Source organism: Scyliorhinus torazame, chromosome 18, assembly GCF_047496885.1.
Source record: "Scyliorhinus torazame isolate Kashiwa2021f chromosome 18, sScyTor2.1, whole genome shotgun sequence".
NCBI classification, from domain to species: Eukaryota; Metazoa; Chordata; class Chondrichthyes; order Carcharhiniformes; family Scyliorhinidae; genus Scyliorhinus; species Scyliorhinus torazame.
Window position 1 is genome coordinate 45,101,115 of NC_092724.1, and position 20,306 is coordinate 45,121,420.

The window sequence follows — 20,306 nt, forward strand, 5'->3', positions numbered from 1 at the left end:
CACGGTATACAATACCTCCTCCCCTTAGATACCAACTCACTGTATAAAATATCCATTCCCCTTAGATACCAACTCACTGTATAAAATATCCCCTCCCCTGAGATACCATCGCACTGTATAAAATACCCGTTCCCCTTAGATACCAACTCACTGTATAAAATATCCACTCCCCTGATATACAAATTCACTGTATAAAATATCCCCTCCCCTGAGATACCAACTCACTGTATGAAATATCCCTTCCCCGTAGATACCAACTCACTGTATAAAATAACTTCACCTTAGATACCAACTAACTGTATAAAATATCCACTCCCCTGAGATACCAACTCACTGTATAAAATACCCCTTCCCCTTAGATACCAACTCACTGTGTAAAATATCCTTCTCCTGAGATACCAACTCGTTGTATATAATATCCCCCTCTCCTTAGATACCAACTCACTGCATGAAATAGCCCTTCCCCTTAGTTACCAACACACTGTATAAAATAACTTCCCCTTAGATACCAACTCACTGTATAAAATATCCCCTCCCCTGAGATACCAACTCACTGTATAAAATATCCCCTCCCCTGAGCTATCAACTCACTGTATGAAATACCCCTTCCCCTTAGATACCAACTCACTGTATAAAATACCCGTTCCCCTTAGATACCAACACACTGTATAAAATATCCCTTCCCCTTAGATACCAACACACTGTATAAAATTATCCTTCCCCTTAGATACCAACACACTGTATCCCTTCCCTTTAGATACCAACTAACTGTATAAAATAACCCCGCCCCTTAGAAACCAACTCACGGTATAAAATACCCCTTCCCCTTAGATACAATTTCACTGTATAAAATATCCCTTCTCCTTAGATACCAACACACTGTATTAAATAACTTCCCCTTAGATACCAACTCACTGTAAAATGTCCCCCTCCCCTTAGATACCAACTCACTGTATAAAATAAACCCTCCCCTGAGATACCAACTCACTGTATAAAATATCCCTTCCCCTTAGATACCAACACACTGTATAAAATAACCACTACCCTTAGATACCAACTCACTGTATAAAATATCCCCACCCCTTAGATATGAACACACTGTATAAAATAACCCCCCCCTGAGATACCAACTCACTGTATAAAATATTGCTTCCCCTTAGATACCAACTCATTGTATTAAATATCTTCCCCTTAGCTACCAACTCGCTGTATAAAATATCCCTTCCCCTTAGATACCAACACACTGTATAAAATATCCCTTCCCTTTAGATACCAACACACTGTATAAAATATCCCCCTCCCATTAGATACCAACACACTGTATAGAATATCCCTTCCCCTTAGATACCAACTCACTGTATAAAATATCCCTTCCCCTTAGATACCAACACACTGTATAAAATAACTTCCCCTTAGATACCAACTCACTGTATAAAATAACCCTTCCCCTTAGATACCAACTCACTGTATAAAATATCCCTTCCCCTTAGATACCAACACACTGTATAAAATATCCCTTCCCCTTAGATACCAACACACTGTATAAAATATCCATTCCCCTTAGATACCAACTCACTGTATAAAATATCCCCCTCCCCTGAGATACCAACTCACTGTATGTAATATCCCCCTCCCCTGAGATACCAACTCACTGTATAAAATATCCCTTCAATGAGATACCAACATACAGTATAAAATAACTTCCCCTTAGACACTAACTCACTGTATAAAATATCCCTTCTCCTTAGATACCAACTCACTGTATAAAATAACCCCTCCCCTGAGATACCAACTCACTGTATAAAATATCCCTTCCTCTTAGATACCAACTCACTGTATAAAATATCCCTTCCCGTTAAATACCAACTCACTGTATAAAACATCCCATCCCTTTACATACCAACTCACTGTATAAAATATCCCCCTCCCCTTAGATACCAACTCACTGTATAAAATATCCCTTCCCCTTAGATACCAACTCACTGTATAAAATATCCCCCTCCCCTTAGATACCAACACACTGTATGAAATAACTTCTCCTTAGAAATCAACTCACTGTGTAAAATATCCACTCCCCTGATATACCAACTCACTGTGTAAAATATCCCCTCCCCTGACATACCAACTCACTGTATGAAATACCCCTTCCCCTTAGATACCAACTCACTGTATAAAATACCCCTTCCCCTTAGATACCAACTCACTGTATAAAATATCCACTCCCCTTAGATACCAACTCACTGTATAAAATATCCCCTCCCCTGAGATACCAACTCGTTGTATAAAATATCATCCTCTCCTTAGATACCAACTCACTGTATAAAATACCCATTCCCCTTAGATACCAACTCACTGTATAAAATATCCCTTCCCCTTAGATACCAACTCACTGTATAAAATATCCATTCCCCTTACATACCAACACCTTGTATATAATAACTTCCCTTAGATACCGAATCACTGTATACAATATCCCTTCCCCTTAGAAACCAACACACTTTATAAAATACATGTTCCCCTTAGATACCACCACCTTGTATGAAATAACTTCCCTTAGGTACCAATTCACTGTATAAAATATCCCTTCCCCTTAGATACCAACTCACTGTATAAAATATTCCTTCCCCTTAGATACCAACACCTTTTATAAAATAACTTCCAATTAGAAACCAACTCACTGTATAAAATATCCCTTCCCCTTAGATACCAACACACTGTATAAAATATCCCTACCCCTTAGATAGCAACACACTTTATAAAACATCCGTTCCCCTTAGATACCAACACACTGTATAAAATAACTTCCCCTTAGATACCAACTCACTGTATAAAATATCCCTTCCCCTTAGATACCGACTCACTGTATAAAATATCCCCCTCCCCTTAGATACCAACACACTGTATAAAATATCGCTTGCCCTTAGATACCAACACACTGTATAAAATAACTTCCCCTTAGATACCAACTCACTGTATAAAATATCCCTTCCCCTTAGATACCAACTCACTGTATAAAATATCCCTTCCCCTTAGAGACCAAATCACTGTATAAAATATCCCCCTCCCCTGAGATACCAACTCACTGTCTAAAATATCCCCCTCCCCTTAGATACCAACTCACTGTATAAAATATGCCTTCCCCTTAGATACCAACTCACTGTATAAAATATCCCCCTCCCCTTCGATACCAACTCACTGTGTAAAATACCCCTTCCCCTTAGATACCAACTCACGGTATACAATACCTCCTCCCCTTAGATACCAACTTACTGTATAAAATATCCATTCCCCTTAGATACCAACTCACTGTATAAAATATCCCCTCCCCTGAGATACCATCGCACTGTATAAAATACCCGTTCCCCTTAGATACCAACTCACTGTATAAAATATCCACTCCCCTGATATACAAATTCACTGTATAAAATATCCCCTCCCCTGAGATACCAACTCACTGTATGAAATATCCCTTCCCCGTAGATACCAACTCACTGTATAAAATAACTTCACCTTGAATACCAACTAACTGTATAAAATATCCACTCCCCTGAGATACCAACTCACTGTATAAAATACCCCTTCCCCTTAGATACCAACTCACTGTGTAAAATATCCTTCTCCTGAGATACCAAATCGTTGTATATAATATCCCCCTCTCCTTAGATACCAACTCACTGCATGAAATAGCCCTTCCCCTTAGTTACCAACACACTGTATAAAATAACTTCCCCTTAGATACCAACTCACTGTATAAAATATCCCCTCCCCTGAGATACCAACTCACTGTATAAAATATCCCCTCCCCTGAGCTATCAACTCACTGTATGAAATACCCCTTCCCCTTAGATACCAACTCACAGTATAAAATACCCGTTCCCCTTAGATACCAACACACTGTATAAAATATCCCTTCCCCTTAGATACCAACACACTGTATAAAATAATCCTTCCCCTTAGATACCAACACACTGTATCCCTTCCCTTTAGATACCAACTAACTGTATAAAATAACCCCGCCCCTTAGAAACCAACTCACGGTATAAAATCCCCCTTCCCCTTAGATACAATTTCACTGTATAAAATATCCCTTCTCCTTAGATACCAACACACTGTATTAAATAACTTCCCCTTAGATACCAACTCACTGTAAAATGTCCCCCTCCCCTTAGATACCAACTCACTGTATAAAATAAACCCTCCCCTGAGATACCAACTCACTGTATAAAATATCCCTTCCCCTGAGATACCAACACACTGTATAAAATAACCACTACCCTTAGATACCAACTCACTGTATAAAATATCCCCTCCCCTTAGATATGAACACACTGTATAAAATAACCCCCCCCTGAGATACCAACTCACTGTATAAAAATATTGCTTCCCCTTAGATACCAACTCATTGTATTAAATATCTTCCCCTTAGATACCAACTCGCTGTATAAAATATCCCTTCCCCTTAGATACCAACACAGTGTATAAAATATCCCTTCCCCTTAGATACCAACACACTGTATAAAATATCCCCCTCCCATTAGATACCAACACACTGTATAGAATATCCCTTCCCCTTAGATACCAACTCACTGCATAAAATATCCCTTCCCCTTAGATACCAACACACTGTATAAAATAACTTCCCCTTAGATACCAACTCACTGTATAAAATAACCCTTCCCCTTAGATACCAACTCACTGTATAAAATATCCCTTCCCCTTAGATACCAACACACTGTATAAAATATCCCTTCCCCTTAGATACCAACACACTGTATAAAATATCCATTCCCCTTAGATACCAACTCACTGTATAAAATATCCCCCTCCCCTGAGATACCAACTCACTGTATGTAATATCCCCCTCCCCTGAGATACCAACTCACTGTATAAAATATCCCTTCAATGAGATACCAACATACTGTATAAAATAACTTCCCCTTAGACACTAACTCACTGTATAAAATATCCCTTCTCCTTAGATACCAACTCACTGTATAAAATAACCCCTCCCCTGAGATACCAACTAACTGTATAAAATATCCCTTCCTCTTAGATACCAACTCACTGTATAAAATATCCCTTCCCGTTAAATACCAACTCACTGTATAAAACATCCCATCCCTTTACATACCAACTCACTGTATAAAATATCCCCCTCCCCTTAGATACCAACTCACTGTATAAAATATCCCTTCCCCTTAGATACCAACTCACTGTATAAAATATCCCCCTCCCCTTAGATACCAACACACTGTATGAAATAACTTCTCCTTAGAAACCAACTCACTGTGTAAAATATCCACTCCCCTGATATACCAACTCACTGTGTAAAATATCCCCTCCCCTGACATACCAACTCACTGTATGAAATACCCCTTCCCCTTAGATACCAACTCACTGTATAAAATACCCCTTCCCCTTAGATACCAACTCACTGTATAAAATATCCCCTCCCCTGAGATACCAACTCGTTGTATAAAATATCATCCTCTCCTTAGATACCAACTCACTGTATAAAATACCCATTCCCCTTAGAAAGCAACTCACTGTATAAAATATCCCTTCCCCTTAGATACCAACTCACTGTATAAAATATCCATTCCCCTTACATACCAACTCGCTGTATAAAATACCCCTTCCCCTTAGATACCAACTCACTGTATAAAATATCCATTCCCCTTAGATACCAACTCAGTGTATAAAATATCCCCTCCCCTGAGATACCAACTCGTTGTATAAAATATCATCCTCTCCTTAGATACCAACTCACTGTATAAGACATCCCTTCCCCTTAGATACCAACACACTGTATAAAATATCCCTTTCCCTTAGATACCAACACACTGTATAAAATAACTTCCCCTTAGATACCAACTCGCTGTATAAAATATCCCCTCCCCTGAGATACCAACTCACTGTATAAAATATCCCCTCCCCTTGAGATACCAACTCACTGTATGAAATACCCCTTCCCCTTAGATACCAACTCACTGTATAAAATACCCGTTCCCCTTAGATACCAACTCACTGTATAAAACATCCCTTCCCCTTAGGTACCAACACACTGTATAAAATATCCCTTTCCCTTAGATACCAACACACTGTATAAAATAACTTCCCCTTAGATACCAACTCACTGTAAAAAATATCCCTTCCCCTTAGATACCAACTCACTGTATAAAATATCCCTTCCCCTTAGATACCAACTCACTGTATAAAATATCCTCCTCCCCTGAGATACCAACTCACTGTATAAAATATCCCTTCCCCTTAGATACCAACACACTGTATAAAATATCCCTTCCCCTTAGATACCAACTCACTGTATAAAATATCCCCTCCCCTGAGATACCAACTCACTGTATAAAATATCGCTTCCCCTTAGATACCAACTCACTGTATTAAATATCTTCCCCTTAGATACCAACTCACTGTATAAAATATCCCTTCCCCTTAGATACCAACACACTGTATAAAATATCCCTTCCCCTTAGATACCAACACACTGTATAAAATATCCCCCTCCCCTGAGATACCAACACACTGTATAAAATATCGCTTCCCCTTAGATACCCACTCACTGTATAAAATATCCCTTCCCCTTAGATACCAACACACTGTATAAAATATCCCTTTCCCTTAGATACCAACACACTGTATAAAATAACTTCCCCTTAGATACCAACTCACTGTATAAAATAACCCTTCCCCTTAGATACCAACTCATTGTATAAAATATCCCTTCCCCTTAGATACCAACACACTGTATAAAATATCCCTTCCCCTTAGATACCAACACACTGTATAAAATATCCATTCCCCTTAGATACCAATTCACTGTATAACATATCCCCCTCCCCTGAGATACCAACTCACTGTATGTAATATCCCCCTCCCCTGAGATACCAACTCACTGTATAAAATATCCCTTCTCCTTAGATACCAACACACTGTATAAAATAACGTCCCCTTAGATACTAACTCACTGTATAAAATATCCCTTCCCCTTAGATACCAACTCACTGTATAAAATAACCCCTCCCCTGAGATACTAACTCACTGTATAAAATGTCCCTTCCCCTTAGATACCAACACACTGTATAAAATATCCCTTCCCGTTAAATACCAACTCACTGTTTAAAACATCCCATCCCTTTACATACCAACTCACTGTATAAAATATCCCCCTCCCCTGAGATACCAACTCACTGTATAAAATATCCCCCTCCCCTTAGATACCAACTCACTGTATAAAATATCCCTTCCCCTTAGATACCAACTCACTGTATTAAATATCCCCCTCCCTTTAGATACCAACACACTGTATAAAATAACTTCCCCTTAGATACCAACTCACTGCATGAAATAGCCCGTCCCCTTAGATACCAACACACTGTATAAAATAACTTCCCCTTAAATACCAACTCACTGTATAAAATATCCCTTCACCTTAGATACCAACACACTGTATAAAATAACTTCCCCTTAGATACCAACTCACTGTATAAAATAGCCATTCCCCTTAGATACCAACTCACTGTATAAAATATCCCCCTCTCCTTAGATACCAACTCACGGTATAAAATAGCCCTACGCTTTAGATACCAACACACTGTATGAAATAACTTCCCGTTAGATACCAACTTACTGTATAAAATACCCCTTCCCCTTTAATACCAACTCACTGTATAAAATATCCCTTCCCCTGAGATACCAACACACTATATAAAATATCCCCCTCCCCTTAGATACCAACTTACTGTATAAAATACCCCTTCCCCTTAGATACCAACTCACTGTATAAAATATCCCTTCCCCTGAGATACCAACTCGTTGTATAAAATATCCCTTCCCCTTAGATACCAACACACTGTATAAAATATCCCTTCCCCTTAGATACCAACTCACTGTATAAAATATCCCTTCCCCTTAGATACCAACTCACTGTATAAAATATCCATTCCCCTTAGATACCAACTCACTGTATAAAATATCCCCCTCCCCTGAGATACCAACTCACTGTATGTAATATCCCCCTCCCCTGAGATACCAACTCACTGTATAAAATATCCCCCTCCCCTTAGATACCAACTCACTGTATAAAATATCCCCCTCCCCTTAGATAGCAACACACTGTATAAAATAACTTCCCCTCAGATACCAACTCACTGTGTAAAATATCCCCTCCCCTGAGATACCAACTTACTGTATAAAATACCCCTTCCCCTTTAATACCAACACACTATATAAAATATCCCCCTCCCCTTAGATACCAACTCACTGTATAAAATATCCCTTCCCCTGAGATACCAACTCATTGCATAAAATATCCCCCTCTCCTTAGATACCAACTCACTGTATAAAATAACTTCTCCTTAGATACCAACTCACTGTATAAAATACCCATTCCCCTTAGATACCAACTCACTGTATAAAATATCCCCCTCTCCTTAGATACCAACTCACGGTATAAAATAGCCCTACCCTTTAGATACCAACACATTGTATGAAATAACTTCCCGTTAGATACCAACACACTGTATAAAATATCCCTTCCCCTTAGATACCAACTCACTGTATAAAATATCCCTTCCCCTTAGATACCAACTCACTGTATAAAATATTCTCCTCCCCTGAGATACCAACTCACTGTATAAAATACCCCTTCCCCTTAGATACCAACTCACTGTATAAAATATCCTCCTCCCCTGAGATACCAACTCACTGTATAAAATAACTTCCCCTTAGATACCAACTCACTGTATAAAATATCCCTTCCCCTTCGATACCAACTCACTGTATAAAATATCCTCTTCCCCTGAGATACCAACTCACTTTACAAAATATCCCTTCCCCTTAGGTACCAACTCACTGTATAAAATATCCATTCCCCTGAGATACCAACTCACTGTTTTAAATATCCCCCTCCCCTGAGATACCAACTCACTGTATAAAATATCCCTTCTCCTTAGATACCAACACACTGTGTAAAATATCCCTTCCCCTTAGATACCAATTCACTGTATAAAATAACACCTCCCCTGAGATACCAACTCACTGTATAAAATATCCCTTCCCCTTAGATACCAACTCACTGTATAAAATATCCCTTCCCCTGAGATACCAACTCGTTGTATAAAATATCATCCTCTCCTTAGATACCAACTCACTGTATAAAATAGCCCTTCCCCTTCGATACCAACACACTGTATAAAATAACTTCCCCTTAGATACCAATTCACTGTATAAAATACCCATTCCCCTTAGATACCAACTCACTGTATAAAATATCCCCCTCCCCTTAGAAACCAACTCGTTGTATAAAATATCCCCCTCTCCTTAGATACCAACTCACTGTATAAAATAGCCCTACCCTTTAGATACCAACACACTGTATGAAATAACTTCCCGTTAGATACCAACTCACTTTATAAAATATCCCTTCCCCTTATATACCAACTCACTGTATAAAATGTCTCTTCCCCTTAGATACCAACTCACTGTATAAAATAACCCCTCCCCTGAGATACCAACTCAGTGTATAAAATATCCCTTCCCCTTACATACCATCTCACTGTATAAAATATCCCCCTCCACTTAGATACCAACTCAGTGTATAAAATATCCCTTCCCCTTAGATACCAGCTCACTGTATAAAATATCCCCCTCCCCTTCGATACCAACTCACTGCATAACATATTCCTTTCCCTTAGATACCAACACACTTCATAAAATAACTTGCCTTAGATACCAACACTCCGGGTGAATACAAATACTTTCATCCAATATTCTCAAAATGTATTAATCAAGTTTTCCGCGCACCTGAAGATGATTTATTACACGCTGACAAAATCAGAATAAACTTTCCCGCTTGGGACGTGGGGCAAGATAGAAAATTAAAGTGATCAATGTTCATGTTTGAAACAACTCGCCATGCACAAACAGCGGCGGGACGGCTCTGTTGTTAATTTCTCGCTCTTTTCCCGGCATTAGAACGGACGGGACATTGAACAAGTTTCACTGTCCAAACCTGCGACCTCCTGAGGCAGCACCTTCCAAACTCTGGACCACTTCCATCTAGAAAGACAGGAGCTGCAGATACCTGGGAATCCCACCACCTGGAAATTCTCCTCCCAAGTCACTCACCTTCCGGAGTTGGGAATATTTATCGCTGTTCCTTCACTGTCGCTGGATCAAAATCCTGGAATTCCTTCCCTAACAGCACAGTGTGTCTACCTACACCTCCGGGACTGCAGCGGTTGAAGAAGGCAATTCACCACCACCTTCTGAAGGGCAACTAGGGATGGGCAATAAATGCTGACCTAACCAGCGACGCCACATCCCACAAATTAAAAAATAAAACAGCCTATCCAACAAATTAAGAACACATTTTGCAAATTAATCTGCCCTTTTGTGTTCTAGATATTCAGGATAAAATCTCCTTTCCCAGATTTGGACAATTGCCTCCTGGACATTACAGCTCAACTAATCCTTGGGGGCAGGTGGAATATTGTACATGAAATAATAAAATGATAGATCCTGAATCCTTGGCTCTCGATGCATGATATTGGTTCTATTATTGTATTATGCTACTGTATTTAAAAGCCTCTCAGAAATAATAGTGACTTTGTTGTGATTACAAAGTCGTGCTTGTAATTAATGTGCAGGAGAATTTAATAAGCGATTAAGTGAATAATAAAGTCTTTAGTTCCAACACGCCGCGTTTTGTCTTGTAATTGGCCGCAGTTGCAGTGCTGGTAATGTGTTAGAATGGGCAACAATGTGTGGGAAAGGGAGCGTCAGTAAAGGAAGTTAAATGATTGTGAAGTTTTTGAAGGTGGTTAGAATATGATGGACTGTGTGTAAATGCAGTAGGTTTAAACAAATATATGAAATAGGTCAGATGGATGGACGCGGTCTTTTTAAAACAATTGTAGCGGAGACAATGAGGGCTGCCGGAGTCTGTTGACGCTCCAACTCTAATCCCCTCATTACTGAGAACGGATAGAAGGCGCGCATGTTGTGAATCTGCTATTTTTTTGTTAGTGAAGAGAGCTACAGGTTCAGAACTTCAATGTCTCTCCACATGACAAGAATTCCCGTCTCTAAGAGCGAAAGTTAGTACAAATAAACCCACCAAACAGCGCCTCCGATCAACGGACAGTATCTGAGAGAGATCAAACTGAATTGATTGGAATTTGTGTAGAATTCGATTCGCTATTTAAATACATTGGAAAGAGATTAATATCAAATGTTCTGTTCGTGTTAATTTGTGGGAGCGCATTCCTAATCTGCAATCTGAAACAATTGCATTCTTTCAATCACTTTTGTTAATGGGTTTGCTGGTCAGGTTTATGTAGATGCAGTACAATCAAATAGTATTTTCATGGCCTTGAATATTTTGAACGAATGTGACAAACTGGAAAATTGGCCTGCGTTTCATCAACCGTCGTGTATGTGTCTGTGATGTGTGTTTGTGAATGTGTATATGTGTCTGGGTATGTGTCTCTGTGTCTGGGTATGTGTCTATGTGCGTGAGTCTGTGCCTGTGTTTTTGTGTATATTTCTAAGTCCATGCGTGTGTCTGTGTCTATATGTATGTGCGTGTGTATATGCATGTCTCTGTGTGTATCTGTGTTGGCCGGTCACTGTGTGTGTATGTTTGGATGTGTTGTGTTATTGTAACTTGTGTTTATCTAGTAAGAGGGCCGAGACCATCTGTTGTCCCTCTTTACTAGTCTGAGAATGAAGCCAGAGGAGTTTGCTGTTTTTACAAGTTAAAGGAGATCCTTTGGTATATGTCAGATCTCAACTGATCTGCTCCTCTGCATTTATAAAGAGAATCCCAAATATCCTCACTGTTTAACTTCCCTGGGTTACTTGAAGCTCAGAATAAGCCTCAAAATTCTGTAAAAGCCAGAAATTTAAGGTGAATACGGCCTCACGATTAAAAAGAGGAAATGAAGGTTTGCATTGATATGGCGCCGTTCTTGTAAAGGCATTTGGAAACACACGAAGTACCTTTCGTTTTGAAGTGTAGCAAGTGTTGTGAGGTAGGGAACCCGGCAGCCAATTTACATCCAGTGAACTCCCACAGACAGCGAGAAGGTAAAAGACTGGCTTCTATTATTAGTCATGCTTGTTGCGGAATTAGCAGTGGCCAGGTCACTGTGGAGAACGGTCCAGCCCACCTTCAATAATAGAGCTGTGGGGTTTTTATTTAACTTTCGCCTGAGAAGGGCGGCTTGATTTAAAGTTTCAAATGAAAAATGCCAACCTGCCTGTGTGGCAATGGAGATTCCGCCTGAGGGCAAAGGAGGCGGGTGGTCGATGGGCCTGAGGACCAGGAAATAAAAAGTACAAGGTGAGAGTTGGGGTAAGTCGATTTTGATTTGGGGCTCTTGTGTCCAGTGGAATAGCCAATGGACCTCGTTCTTTATTTCTCCTGATTTAACGTTGTTCCTTCCACTAAGGTGAGAACGAGTGGAGAGGAGTTAAACCAGCTGATGGTTCACTGTCCCCGTTGAACAATGTCCACCATCCCGCCAAGTTATCATTATCCTGGTGTCAGACAATTTAACAGAGGTGACGCAGAAAGGCGGAAGGGTAAACGGGGACAGGCTTAGCGGAGGCAAAGGCGGGAAGTTCTGAGGAGCAGTGACCCAAGTTCAAAAACCAGGGGTCATAGATTCAAGCTTCAAGCTAAGTGGCAGGAGGATTACAGAGGACAAGAGCGGGAACTTCTTTGACAGGGTGTCTGGAACTCGCTGCCTGAGTTGATAGAGTCAGAGACCCCAAACCCTTGTTTGTAAAAGTGCCTGGATCTGCACATTCAGTGCTGTTAACTGCAGGGCTATGGGCTGGGTGCAGGGAGATGGGATTAGAAAGGCCACCTTTGGCTTGGCATGGACAAGATGAGCCGCATGCCCCCCCCCCCCCCTTCTGTGCTGTATCATTTCTATGGTTGTACGGTTCGAGGTATTATTGAGAAAATGGAGATTGTGACAAGACCAGGGGTCAAGGTTAGAGGTCAGTAGGTTCAACCAGCGGATGAGAGTCCCTTAATGAAGTTCAACTCCAACGGTTTCCAAATCTTCAACATGGCAAGTAACAACATGTCAGGAATGCTTAAAGGATTGTGTTTATTGAGAGGGCACAACTCCGGAACAGCGGTTACAGGAAGGAATTCAAAGCATATTTTATAAATACTGTCGATAGGATAGAAAAGTGTTTCATCATTCAGCTTTATTTTGTTTCGGGTTCCTTCTGCCCTCCCCCCAGTGCAGGGTGGGGTCCCAGTCTCATTGGGACACTTCCTGAACCCTGATTTCGCGGGTACCCCCAAACCAACAGAAAGACACTCACCCTGTAACCCCCCTCCCCCCCCCCCCCCCCGTGTTAAAGTGGACAATGTTGTCCAGTTAGAACCATAGACAGAACACAACCAATGTGAATGCGGTTGTCTCGGGAAGAGGTTCAGAGGCTTGAACAGTGACTATTGTGGGATTTAACTAAATACATGTACACAAGACATTAGACACCGGTCCAAGCCACGATGGGCTTTCTCCATCCAGCCTGCTACTAGTCCCGGGTCTCTCTTCACAACATAATGTTGGCTGTAATGCACATAAAACATCATGTAGTGTTTGCCCAGTCCCACATTAACCCTCTCCACCCAGAACAGCACAACGTTAATGTGAACAAGGTTTTTGTTTGTCCCTGTAGAATAATTCTTGCAGATTTGACCCAATTCCCAGGATGCTGAGGCCAATTGTAGCGCCCCCCCCCCCCCATTACTAACTACGGAACTGGAGGCGCGGTGATGGGGAGGGGGACACATTTTTTTTTTTGGGGGGGGGGGTGTCAGAGGGCTGTTCGGTTTTGGGTCCTCACTGCGGTCTTTGCCCAGTGAGATTATCTGGGCCAATAATTTGCCATCAGCAGGTCCGCTCACAAACTGGCCATTGGGCCCCTTTTGAAAGAGAGCAGCACCCCGGCTCCCTCGCCACCGCCCTACATCTAATTCTCTTTGGAGCGGCATTATTGAATATCCCTTTCAGGCAGGACATTTCAGATCATTCCATTTTATGTTTCAATAATTAAAATATGCCTCTGACGGAGTGAGGTGACAGGGAGGAGACAGAAAGGCGAAGGTCATCACTATCTGATAGTCCCTGTTGGAGAGCCCAAGTATGTATATTTCCATCCGGTGCCCGTGGACCTTGGCTGAGAACTGCGATGCCCCTGTAGCCGAATAGCTGCCAAACGCTCACCCTCTCGTGGATCTGCATTGCGAGCACCAAAGGTGGAGGGGTGGGTGGGGGGTAAGTGGGAGGATTTGGGTCTTTTCAGTTGAGTCTGGTGTCCAGTGAGAGCTGGATTTAGGTATTGATAGTCAATGCTTGGTAAGCTCGAGAGTGCTTCGAAAGAAACGCTGCAGGAATGGCAGCGCACAGCCCATGGCTGATGCCTAACCTCCTTAACTCAAGCATCCACTTAATAAATTAATATAATTGCATTTTAGTTTTCAGCAGGGCGAGTGGTAAATTGATTTGCCCTGCAGAGGGGATTTAATAGTTTCATCACTTTACTATATTAATACAATACCGCTTTGCTGGTTTCTTAATTACACTAATTGAAGGCAAATTGGTTAAGAAGGAGCAACGTACATGTCAATCCGCTTACTTTTATCAGATGACAACATAAGCTGCACTGATCCTATTAACTGTAAAATCTGCTAACACTTAAAGGAGCTGCGTCAGCTCACTGCAGACACGTGATTCCCAGCCCAGGACTTCAGTGGGACTTTTTGGTTCACTTCAAGTCCGAGTGAGTGAGAGGCAGGAAAAGGGGGAAGTGCCTGGGTTCCAGTTTCCTGCCCCCTCCCCTTCCTCCTGAGGAGCCTGACTTAACACACGGGTGTCAACCTTGCTCAAAGTATTTTCCAACTGCCCATTCTTCGTGCCAGAGTGCTGCCCGGTTATTGGACAGGGGGAGTCATCACAGTCTCGTTAAAAAAAAAATCTTAAATTTAAAGCACCCAATTATTTTTTTTCCAATTAAGGGGCAATTTAGCGTGGCCAATCCACCTAGCCTGCACATCTTTGGGTTGTGGGGGCGAGACCCACGCAGACACGGGGAGAATGTGCAAACTCCACGCGGACAGTGACCCAGAGCCAGGATCGACCCTGGGACCTTGGCGCCGTGAGGCAGCAGGGCTAACCCACTGTGCCACCGTGCTGCCCGGCATCACAGTCTCAACACCCTGCCCCACGCAGCATGGGGTTGAGGAACAGGCATAGACTAGTCAGCCCTTCCCGGGTCCCTTCAGGGGCTGGATTCTCCGCTTCACCAGGCACATGTTTCTCGGCCGCGCGCCGTTTGCTGGCAGTGGGTATCTCTACTCCCGCTGCTTGTTCATAGAATTTCCCATTGAAACCACCCCACGCTGCCAGGAAACAAAGAACAACAAAGAACAAAGAAATGTACAGCACAGGAACAGGCCCTTCGGCCCTCCAAGCCCGTGCCGACCATGCTGCCCGACTAAACTACAATCTTCTACACTTCCTGGGTCCGTATCCCTCTATTCCCATCCTATTCATGTATTTGTCAAGATGCCCCTTAAATGTCACTATCGTCCCTGCTTCCACCACCTCCTCCGGTAGCGAGTTCCAGGCACCCATTACCCTCTGCCTAAAAAACTTGCCTCGTACATCTACTCTAAACCTTGCCCCTCTCACCTTAAACCTATGCCCCCTAGTAATTGACCCCTCAACCCTGGGGAAAAGCCTCTGACTATCCACTCTGTCTATGCCCCTCATAATTTTGTAGACCTCCATCAGGTCTCCCCTCACCCCCTTCGTTCCAGTGAGAACAAACCGAGTTTATTCAACCGCTCCACATAGCTAATGCCCTCCATACCAGGCAACATTCTGGTAAATCTCTTCTGCACCCTCTCTAAAGCCTCCACATCCTTCTGGTAGTGTGGCGACCAGAATTGAACACTATACTCCAAGTGTGGTCTAACTAAGGTTCTATACAGCTGCAACATGACTTGCCAATTCTTATACTCAACCCGCAGGCAGAGGTGCGCTGCCAGTGGGAAAACAGAATCCCAATGTCCGGAGAGTTCTGGCCCATGGCTGATGTGCTTGTGTTCTCCATTCCCTGCCTACCACCCCTAGAACTCTCTATTCCCTTGAAGACCCAGCCTCCACTGCACTTTGTGAAAAACATTCCACAGAGTAAGGACTCGGTGAAATAGAATTTTTTTTCCTCGTCTCTCTCTTAAGAGGGAGAAAGGGCGGGATTTTCCGTCTGTTCACGGCAGTGCCAAATTCTCCATTCCCGCTCGCAGCAGTAGCGTGGCAGACATGCAATGGAGAATTCGACCCTGAATCTCATCTCTCCCATGAGTGGAAACATTGTCCCGGTAACCACCCTTTCGGTAACCACCCTCCCGGTAACCACCCTCCCGGTATCCACCCTCCCGGTGACCACCCTCCCGGTAACCACCCTCCCGGTGACCACCCTCCCGGTAACCACCCTCCCGGTGACCACCCTCCCGGTGACCACCCTCCCGGTATCCACACTCCCGGTAACCACCCTCCCGGTAACCACCCTCCCGGTAACCACCCTCCCGGTGACCATCCTCCCGGTGACCACCCTCCCGGTAACCACCCTCCCGGTATCCACACTCCCGGTAACCACCCTCCCGGTAACCACCCTCCCGGTGACCACCCTCGGTATCCACCCTCCCAGTGCCCACCCTCCCGGTGATCACCCTCCCGGTATCCACACTCCCGGTAACCACCCTCCCGGTAACCACCCTCCCGGTATCCTCCCCCCAGGTATCCACACAACCGGTATCCTCCCTCCGGGTATCCACCCTAAGGGTAACCACCCACCCGGTAACTACCCTCACAGTAACCACCTTCCCGGTATCCACCCTCCCGGTAACCACCCTCCGGGTATCCACCTTCCCGGTAACCACCCTCCCGGTAACCACCCTCCCGGTATCCAACCTCCCGGTATCCACCCTCCCGGTGCCAACCCTCCCGGTGACCACCCTCCCGGTATCCACACTCCCGGTATCCACACTCCCGGTATCCACCCTTCCGGTGACCACCCTCCCGGTAACCACCCTCCCGGTGACCACCCTCCCAGTATCCACCCTCCCGGTAACCACCTTCCGGTAACCACCCTGCCGGTATCCACCCTCCCGGTGACCACTCTCCCGGTAACTACCTCCGGGTATCCACCCTCCCGGTATCCTCCCTCCGGGTATCCACCCTCCGGGTAACCACCCTCCCGGTGACTACCCTCCCGGTAACCACCTCCCGGTATCCTCCCCCCGGGTATCCACACAACCGGTATCCTCCCTCCGGGTATCCACCCTAAGGGTAACCACCCACCCGGTAACTACCCTCACAGTAACAACCTTCCCGGTATCCACCCTCCCGGTAACCACCCTCCGGGTATCCACCTTCCCGGTAACCACCCTCCTGGTATCCTCCCTCCGGGTATCCACCCTCCCAGTATCCACCCTCCCGGTATCCACCCTCCCGGTAACTGCCCTCCCGGTCTCCACCCTCCCGGTCTCCACCCTCCCGGTATGCACCCTCAAAATAACCACCCTCCTGGTAACCACCCTCCCGGTAACTACCTTACCAGTAACAACCCTCCCGGTATCTACCCTCCCGGTATCTACCCTCCCGGTAACCACCCTCCCGGTATCCTCCCACTGGGTATCCACCCACCTGGTAACCACCCTCCCGGTAACTACCCTCCCGGTATCCACCCTCCCGATAACTACCCTCCCAGTAACCACCTTCCCGGTAGCCACCCTAGCGGTATCCACCCTCCTGGTAATCACCCTCCCGGTATCCACCCTCCCAGTATGCACCCTCCTGGTAATTACCCTCCAGGTCTCCACCCTCCCGGTAACTACCCTCCCGGTAGCAAACCTCCCGGGATCCACCCTTCTGGTAACCACCCTCCTGGTATGCACCTTACTGGTCTCCACCCTCCCGGTATCCACCTCAAAATAACCACCCTACTGGTAACCACCCTCCCGGTAACTACCTTACTGGTAACAACCCTCCCGGATCTACTCTCCCGGTATCCACCCTCCCGGTATCCACCCTCCCGGTATCACTCTCCCTGTGACCACCCTCCAGGTAACCACCCTCCTGGTAACCACTCTCCCAGTAACCACACTCCCAGTAACCACCTCCGGGAATCCACCCTCCCGGTATCCACCCTCCAGGTAATCACCCTCCCAGTAAACATCCCACCAGTAACCATCCTCCCGGTAACCACCCGCCGGTATCCTGCCTCCGTGTATCTACCTCCCAGTATCCACCCTCCCGGTAACTACCCTCCCGGTCTCCACCATCCCAGTCTCCACCCTCCCGGTATGCATCCTCAAAATAACCACCCTCCTGGTAACCACCCTCCCGGTAACTACCTTACCTGTAACAACCCTCTCGGTATCTACCCTCCCGGTATCTACCCTCCCCGTATCCATCCTCCCGGTAACCACCCTCCCGGTATCCTCCCTCCCGGTATCTACCCTCCCCGTATCCATCCTCCCGGTCACCACCCTCCCGGTATGCACCCTCAAAATAACCACCCTCCTGGTAACCACCCTCCCGGTAACTACCTTACCGGTAACAACCCTCCCGGTATCTACCCTCCCGGTATCTACCCTCACGGTATCCACCCTCCCGATACCCACCCACCCGGTATCCACTCTCCCGGTACCCACCCTCCCGGTATCCACTCTCCCGGTAGCCACCCAACCGGTGTCCGCCCTCCCAGTTACTACCCTCCCGGTAACCACCCTCCCGGAATCCTCCCTCCGGGTATCCACCCACATGGTAACCACCCTCCCGGTAACTACCCTCCCGGTATCCACCCTCCCGGTAACTAGCCCCCCGGTAACCACCCTGCCGGTATCTTCCCTCTCTGTATCCACCCTCCCAGTATCCACCCTCCCGGTAACCACCCTCGCGGTATCCACCCTCCCGGTAACCACCCTCCTGGTATCCACCCTCCCAGTGTGCACCCTCCTGGTATCCACCCTCCCGGTAACCACCGTCCCGGTAACCACCCTCCCGGTAACCACCCTCCCGGTATCCACACTCCTGGTAACTACACACCCGGTCTCCACCCTGCCGGTATCCACCCTCCCGGTAACTACCCTCCCGGTAGCCACCCTCCCGGTATCCACCCACCCCGGTAACCACCTTCCTGGTATGCACCTTACCGGTATCCACCCTCCCGGTAACTAATCTCCCGGTCTCCATACTCCCGGCCTCCACCCTCCCGGTACGCACCCTCAAAATAACCACCCTCCTGGTAACCACCCTCCCGGTAACTACCTTAACGGTAAGAACCCTCCCGGTATCTACCCTCCCGGTATCTACCCTCACGGTATCCACCCTCCCGATACCCACCCACCCGGTATCCACTCTCCCGGTACCCACCCTCCTGGTAACCACCCTCCCGGTAACTACCTTAACGGTAAGAACCCTCCCGGTATCTACCCTCCCGGTAACCACCCTCCCGGAATCCTCCCTCCGGGTATCCACCCACATGGTAGCCACCCTCCCGGTAACTACCCTCCCGGTATCCACCCTCCCGGTAACTAGCCCCCCGGTAACCACCCTGCCGGTATCTTCCCTCTCTGTATCCACCCTCCCAGTATCCACCCTCCCGGTAACCACCCTCGCGGTATCCACCCTCCCGGTAACCACCCTCCTGGTATCCACCCTCCCAGTGTGCACCCTCCTGGTATCCACCCTCCCGGTAACCACCGTCCCGGTAACCACCCTCCCGGTAACCACCCTCCCGGTATCCACCCTCCTGGTAACTACACACCCGGTCTCCACCCTGCCGGTATCCACCCTCCCGGTAACTACCCTCCCGGTAGCCACCCTCCCGGTATCCACCCACCCCGGTAACCACCTTCCTGGTATGCACCTTACCGGTATCCACCCTCCCGGTAACTAATCTCCCGGTCTCCATACTCCCGGCCTCCACCCTCCCGGTACGCACCCTCAAAATAACCACCCTCCTGGTAACCACCCTCCCGGTAACTACCTTAACGGTAAGAACCCTCCCGGTATCTACCCTCCCGGTATCTACCCTCACGGTATCCATCCTGCCGGGCTCCTCTGTCCATGTATCCACCCCAGTATCCACCCTCCCGGTAACTACCCTCCCGTTAACCACCCTCCCGGTAACCACCCTCGCGGTATCCACCCTCCCGGTAACCACCCTCCCGGTATCCGCCCTCCCAG

General features: G+C 45.9%; 1 protein-coding gene across 1 annotated transcript in view; it reads right to left on the reverse strand.

Annotated features, from left to right (window-relative positions):
* The window catches only part of rx1 (retinal homeobox gene 1), a 40,109-nt gene extending 29,767 nt beyond the window's left edge, over window positions 1-10,342 (reverse strand). Inside the window, exon 1 of the mRNA XM_072482700.1 lies at window positions 10,147-10,342. The gene's annotated coding sequence lies outside the window, so the exon portion shown is untranslated. The remainder of the gene's footprint in view (window positions 1-10,146) is intronic.
* Window positions 10,343-20,306: the final 9,964 nt, after the last annotated feature.